The sequence below is a fragment of the Agelaius tricolor genome, unplaced genomic scaffold (genome assembly GCF_023055355.1).
Source record: "Agelaius tricolor isolate 1412-34295 unplaced genomic scaffold, bAgeTri1.0.p SCAF_50, whole genome shotgun sequence".
Classification (NCBI taxonomy): Eukaryota; Metazoa; Chordata; class Aves; order Passeriformes; family Icteridae; genus Agelaius; species Agelaius tricolor.
The window spans coordinates 2,160,704-2,167,972 of record NW_027269310.1 but is presented as its reverse complement, the minus strand read 5'-3'; the positions used below and the strand labels follow the sequence as shown (position 1 = coordinate 2,167,972).

General features: G+C 59.0%; 1 long non-coding RNA gene across 1 annotated transcript; it reads right to left on the bottom strand.

Moving 5' to 3' along the window:
* Positions 1-2,989: 2,989 nt before the first annotated feature.
* Positions 2,990-3,971, bottom strand: LOC139604415 (uncharacterized). Its single transcript, XR_011683976.1, has 3 exons — positions 3,832-3,971; positions 3,538-3,616; positions 2,990-3,351 (listed from the first exon to the last, which is right to left on the bottom strand). It is a non-coding gene; the product is annotated as an uncharacterized lncRNA (long non-coding RNA).
* Positions 3,972-7,269: the final 3,298 nt, after the last annotated feature.

Below are 7,269 nucleotides of genomic sequence, written 5' to 3'. Positions count from 1 at the left end.
TTCCCTGCTTGCCTTCTGATGAAATCCTCTCTTCAATTCTTTTAGTATAGTTTTAATATATCATTTTCTTTTAAGATAACATATATCATCAATAATAAATCAGCCTTCTGAAACATGGAGTCAAGATTCTCGTCTCTTCCCTTGTCCTGGGACCCCTGCAAACACCAGCGCACTTTGGGCCTGAGGGCCAATGGGCAGAGGGAACAAGGGTGGTGCAAAGGCGGGACAAAAGGGCAGCAACCAACTGAGATTCAGGGGAGGAGCTGCAGGGAACGGGAACCAATAGGAAGGCAGGAGTGGGGAACATTCTAGAACTGGGGAGGAGAACAAGGATGATGGAACTTGGGTCATCAACATGTAAGGGACACGATGCCACCAGGACACACACCAGGGGACAATGTCACCACACCTGTGGGGATGCTGCCACCAGGACGCCTCCAGTGACACCCAGCATGGGCCCACATGGCCCCTGTGGGTGACACTGACCCTTGCCCTGTCCCCAGGGGCGGTTGGGGTCCCCTGAGCGCGGTGGCCCTGGGACACCCTGGTGGCTGTCACTCTCTCCTGGGCCACTTGTCACCAGCTGAACAAGTTCCCATCCTGCCCTGGTGGGTGGTGACATTCAGCTGGGACACCACAATGGTGGCAGGGGGGACGTGGTGGCAGGAACTGCATCAGGCAGCGCCATGGCTGAGGTGAAGGTGCTGGTGGCACTGTGGTAGCACAGGTGGTGGCCTTGATGCTGTCCCAGTTCATGTCCCCATCCATGATCATGTCCTCCCATGTCACCATCCATGGCTGTGTCCCCCCATGTCCTTGTCCATGGCCACTTCCAACTCAGGTCCCCACCCAGGGCTGTGTCCCCACGTGTGCCCATCCAAGCCTTAGTTCAATGTCTTGATTTTTACCCCAATTTCAGGGCTTTCAAAGGTATGAACAGAAACCTTTGTGTTTGAAGGAAAAACCAAAAGGATTTATGTGTCCCTGCCAGAAGAGCATCCACGTGCTTGGGTGGGTGAGAAGAACCTTTTTTGGAGGGGTTTCCACCCCACTGTCTCCAAAATCATAGGGTTTTGCCCCAGTCTGACCCGATTTGGTTGTAGAAGATGCCTGTGGGGCAGAGAGAATTAAAATGATGGATTTGTATTGGAGAAGACCTCCAAGGCCACCCAGTGTTACTTGATGCCACCAGGAAGATGCAAGAAGTGAGATTTTTCTGGGGTCAGAAGTCGACAAATCTGCTCCATGTCGCTATAGGACATGAAACAACACGAGCGCACACACCACTGTTCTCAAGGTTAAAAAAGGGAAGTTTATTTCCTGACTCCAACATTTATAGTTTTCCAAAAGTGACAGTGGATTGGAGGGTGACAGTGCCACCTCTCCAATGACACTGGACAAACCAACAGTCCATCAGATTTCTTCTCCTCCATAAAAGAATGCAAAACAATAAGTTATTTACAGGAAGTATGTGAGAAAGTTTGCTACAAGAATGTAAACATCAGAAGGCTTAGAAAAATCTTCAAAAGTCAGGGCGACAGCTCTCCACAATGGATTTCTGATGTTGGTCTGTGGGTGTGTCCAGGTGCTCACGGGGAGCCAGGAGCCAGCCAGGTGTCTTCCTAACACAAATCAGCAGCACCACGGATCACCAGGGCTCTGCCCAACGGGGTCACTGGGGATCATCCAGTGCTGATCCTCCAATGAGGGATGGAGCTGTGGAGCTGGAGCAGCACACAAAGCTCTTCCCGCCCTGGGAGCACTCCCACAGCTTCCCTCAGTGCTGGATGAAGCGGTCCAGCTGGAGGAAGATTGATTGATTGTCCTTCTCGGACGTCCCGGCCGGCTGTCCAGCACCGCTAGCAGTAGGGGGGCACTATCCCGATCTCCGTGGTTCGGGACAGCACCTAAGGCAAACGCTCTGTGCTGTGACAGCAGTGTTACCTTGTGGCAGGACATGGCTTGGCTTATGGCTACAGTCAGCAGAAATGAGAGAGCGCTCTCCAGCTGTGGTGAATCCAGGTTTATTGGGTCCCAGGGGAAACCGACAACCAAAGAGAGCAAGGGGGAAGTTGCAACAGCTTATAAGGAGGGAGGGACACAGGGGAGGAGTCAGTCCTTGGACGAATAGGGTTTCAGAGGGGAGTGGGATACCAAAGATTGACTTAGGGAAAACCCCAATGGGGATAACTTGAGGGTGGGGCCCCAGCCCCTGAGCCAATCACTCGACGCTCCAGCTGAAAGTTTCTAGAGAGTTCTAGAGAGAAGGGTGGGAGCGCCGAGTGACGGACAGGGCACCAGGGAGGGATTTGAGGAAGGTACATTAATCTCCAAGGCAACTGGGGAGGAGTTGGGATAACTGGCAGCATAAAGGAGGAAAGGGAGAACCAGGGCAGACCCATTGCATGATAGGGGGAACAGAACAGTCCAACTTATACAGACAACACAACAGCTGGATGCATTGGTGTTGGGTCAAGGCTGACCTCTGGGAGAAGCTCTTCCCACACCAGGCACACTCATAGGGCCTCTCCCTGCTGTGGATGCGCTGGTGGGCACTCAGGTGGGCGCTCGTCCTGAAGCTCTTCCCACACCCCCCACACTCGTAGGGCCGTTCCCCCGTGTGGCTCCTCTGGTGGGCAGTCACTTCATAGCTGGTCTTGAAGCTCTTCCCACACCTGGGACACTTGTAGGGCCTCTCCCTGGAGTGGATGAGCTGGTGCCTGAGGAGGCTGCACTTGTCCCTGAAGCCCTTCCTGCAGTCGGGGCAGCGGAAGGGCCTCTCCTCTGTGTGAGTGGTGATGGAGGAGATTGGAGCTGATCTGAAACCTCTTGCTGCATTCATCACACTCGTAGGGCCGTTCCCCGTGTGGCTCCTCTGGTGGAAAATCAGGCTGGATCTGGCTCTGAAGCTCTTCCCACACCCAGGACATCCGTAGGGCCTCTCCCCGGAGTGGATGAGCTGGTGGCGGATCAGGTTGGAGTTGTGGCTGAAGCTCTTCCCACACTGCCCACACTCATAGGGCCTCTCCCTGGTGTGGATTCCCATGTGGGAGTTCAGGCAGGAGCTCCACCTGAAGCTCTTCCCACATTCCGAGCACTTGTGGGGCTTCTCCCCATCCTGAAGCTGCTCAGGGACCCCCAACTCTGACCTGTGGTCACCTTCCCAGCCCAAGGTGGGTCTTTCCTCCTCGGATCCCCGTGATCTGCGTTTGCAGCCCCTCCTTGTGTGGGATCTCCAGGACTTTTCCTCCCCGTTGGATTCCTGTGCCCTGGAGCCACTCCAAACGGCCTCAGCCACCAGGTTCTGCTGTGGGGATTTGTCCTCCCTGCTCTCCATCCTCAGCTCCTTCCCTGGGGGAGGAAGGACAAGGAGAGGATGGGATTTGCCTCCGTGCCACAGGGAAGGGGAAGGAGATCCCCCCAGTGCATCCCTGGCTGGACAGCATCAGCAGTGGGGCTGTCCTGCAGCCGGGGGCCGTGCTGGGCTGGGAGATGGAGCAGGAGAGAGGGGGAAAGGGGCACTGACTTCCTCCTCACCTGTCTGGGTGTCCTGGGGCATCTTCTTCCTCCTCGCAGCCTCCTCCTCCACCTGGCCAAGGTTTGGGAATGGGAAATCCTGGTTTGGGGGGCAAAACAAGGGCTGAGCGCGTCGGGTTTGATGGTCCCGGTGCCCAAGTGCAGCTGGAGAAGTCAGCGCCCCTTTCAGCCTCGGGGGGCCCGGACCCCGCTCATCCCCAGCCTCCCCCACCCCTCCAGGCTGCCGGGGGTCCCTCTGCACCGGGATCGCCCCTCTCCGCCATGGATTTGGGGCGACTCCCCCTCCCCGCTCACCTGCGGCTTCCGGAGGGGGCGGAACCGGGGCAGCCGCGGCCCGAGCGGGGGAACCGCGTGGGGTTGGAGCTGCGGCTCCTCCTCCCGCTGCTCCTCTTCCTCCTCCTCTGGCCCTCCTCTTCCTCTTCTTCCCGCTCCTCTCTCTCTCTCTTTCCCTTTCCTTTTCCTCCTCCTCTGGCCCTCCTCTCCCTCCCGCTCCTCCTCCGCTCCCAGCCCGGCCCGGGCAGTGCCGGCACCCAAAAGCAGCCGCGCTCTGCCCTGGGGGGGGTTCCAAAGCGGCCCCGCCACGCCCGGCACTGGGAGCGATACTGGGAGCACTGGGAACGATGGTGAGAGCAGCGGGCAGGAACTGGGAGCGCTCTCCCTGCCGGTCCCGCTCTTACTGGGAGCACTGGGAACGATGGTGAGAGCAGCGGGCGGGAACTGGGAGCGCTCTCCCTGCCGGTCCCGCTCTTACTGGGAGCACTGGGAGGGAACTGGGAGCAAACAGCGCCCGGACGCGGCTGCAGCCGGCGGGGGCGGGGCCTAATCTGAGGGCGTGGTTATGCAAATCAGGGAGCGATCGCGCGCTGGGATTGGTGGGCGGGAGCAGGGCGGGATTTGCACGGTCACGTGAGGGCCGAGGGGGGCCGGAGCGATGGCGACGGCGTCCGGGGAGAGGGAACCGGGAATGGGAATGAGGACAGGGAATGGGGAATGGGGACAGGGAATGGGGAATGGGGACGGGGAATGGGGATGGGAGATGGGGAATGGGGAATGGGGATGGAAGATGGGGAATGGGGAATGGGAGTGGGGACCGGGAATGGGGAATGGGGAATAGGAATGGGAATGGGGACGGGGAATGGGGAATGGAATGGGGACAGGGAATGGGAATGGGGACCGGGAATGGGAATGAGGAATGGGAACGGGGACAGGGACAGGGAATGGGGTCCATACTGCGAATGGAGCAGGACGGGACTGAGAGTGGGGTGACACGGGAACGGGCAGAGGAAAGGGGAGTGACAGCAGGGAGGGGGGTATCCGCTACAGGGGACACCAGGAAGCGGGACAAGGGGACACAGGGACAGTTCCAGGCCAGGAGGTCCTTGATCAGCAGCCCCAGAATCTCCACCAGCATCTTCCAAAGCACCCGGAGCCGCTCGGCCTTGTGTCCCCAAAGCCCTGAGCAAGCCCCAAGTCCTTCCCAGGAACTCTCAGCTCCCTCGGACCCAGCATCCCCCACACCTCTGGAACAGCCCCCCACTTCTCTAGCCCCATCTTAGTTCAACATCTTTATTTTTACCCAGGTTTTGGGTGTTTGGAAAGAATGAAGAAATGCTAAAAGAAGACCCAGGCCATGAGGAGCCAGGAGGATGTGGAGCCCCCAGCCAGGTGTCTTCCCACCAGGGATCACTGGCACCACGGATCACCGGGGCTCTGCCCACCGGGGTCACTGGGGATCATCCAGCGTGGATCCTCCCGTGGGGATGGAGCTGGAGCAGCGCACGGAGCTCTTCCCACACTGGGGGCACTGGCAGGGCTTCCCTCAGTGCTGGCTGCGTTGGTGTTGGGTCAAGGCTGACCTCTGGGAGAAGCTTTTCCCACACCCAGTACACTTGTAGGGGCTGTGACATCCCAGGAACAGGGCTGGGATGGGCTCTGGTGCCTGGGACATCCCCAGCAGCAGCGGGGCTGGGATGGGCTCTGGTGCCTGGGACATCCCCAGCAGCAGCGGGGCTGGGATGGGCTCTGGTGCCTGGGACATCCCCAGCAGCAGCGGGGCTGGGATGGGCTCTGGTGCCTGGGACATCCCCAGCAGCAGCAGGGGCTGGCTGTGATGCTCTCCAGTGCCTGGGCCGTGCCCAGGGGTGCTGCTGGCTGGGGTTGGGTTGGTGCCTGTGCAGTGCCCAGGGCAGGGTCACAGCGGGGCAGCTCTCAGTGTCCCCAGCAGGCCACGCTGTCCAGGGCAGCCGTGCCAGCGCTCACTGCGCACTCGGGGCAGGCTGGGCTGGACGGGGCTCGGGGCACAAACGCCGCCCCCGGGGCTGGGCTCTGCCCCTGCCTCTGGGGCCCAGCCCCTGCTGGCAGCGCCTTGGGCAGGGCACGGGGCTGCTGCTGGCCCAGGGGGACAGGCCTTGCCCCCTGCCAGCTGCCCGGGCCCCTCGGGTGCCTGTGCCACAGCCCTGTGCCTCCTGTCCCCGCTACTCCCTGCCACCTCCACTCCCTCCATCAAAGCCCCACTCAACCTCTGCACTGTGACCTCTGGAAAGAACAAAAGAACAGGAAAGAAAGAATGAGAGAGAAAAAGGAAAAAGGAAAGGAAAGAAAAAAGGAAAGGAAAGGAAAGGAAAGGAAAGGAAAGGAAAGGAAAGGAAAGGAAAGGAAAGGAAAGGGGAAAGGAAAAAGAGTAAAAAGAAAAGAGAAACATGTAGCCATTTGGCCCTGCCTGGATGCCAGGCACCCACCAAAGCTGCTCTCTCACTCCCCTCCAGAGATGGACAGGAGAAAAAACAGAATGAAGGCTTCATGGCTTGAGTTAAGGACTGGGACAGATCATTCAGCAAATGCCATCATAGGCAAAACATTTTTGAAATTACAGGTATTAATTGAATTTCTTTCTATCCAGATCAGGGCAGGATAGTGAGAAGTAAAATAAAGCTTCACAAACACCTTCTGCCTGTTCCTCCCTCCTTCCCAGCTCTGCTCCTCCCGCAGTGGTGCAGGCAGACAGGCACTGGGGGCTCTGCTCCGTTCATCACCCGTTGTTTCTCTGCTGCTCGGGGAGAGGAGTCGTTCCCCTGCTGTGCCAGGGGTCCCTCCTGAGACACTTCTCCATGAACTTCTGCAGGGTGAGTTCATCTCACGGACAGCAGCTCTTCACAAACTGCTGCAGCTGCCTCACTCTCCCAGGGGCTCACAAGTCCTGCCAGGACCCTGCTCCAGCGTGGGCTCCTCTCTCCACGGCTTTGCAGGTCCCTGCTGGGTCCCTGCTCCAGCACAGGTTTCTCATGGGGTCCCAGCCCCTGCTCAGGCACCCCCTGCTCCAGCACGGGCTCCTCCAGGCGCTGCAGGTGCATCTCTGCTCTCCGGGCCCTCCATGGGCTGCAGGGGCCCAGCTGCCTCCCAGGGGCTGCCCAGGGAATCTCAGGGCAATCAGCTCCAGCCCCTGGAGCAGCTCCTGCCCCTCCTCCTGCCCTGCCCTGGGGTGTGCAGAGTTGTTCCTCTCACGTGTTCTCACCCTGCTCTTCCCTGCTCACAGTTACACCTACACCATCACCCATTTTCCTAAATCTCTTGCCCCAAAGGTGTTACCACCATTTCCAACTGGCCCAGCCTTGGCCAGCGGCCGGTGCATCCTGGAGCTGGCTGGAATTGACTCTGTGGGACACAGAGGAGCAGCTGCTTCCAGCAGCCTCTCACAGAAGGTGCTCCTAGAGCCCCCCCTTACCAAAACCTGGC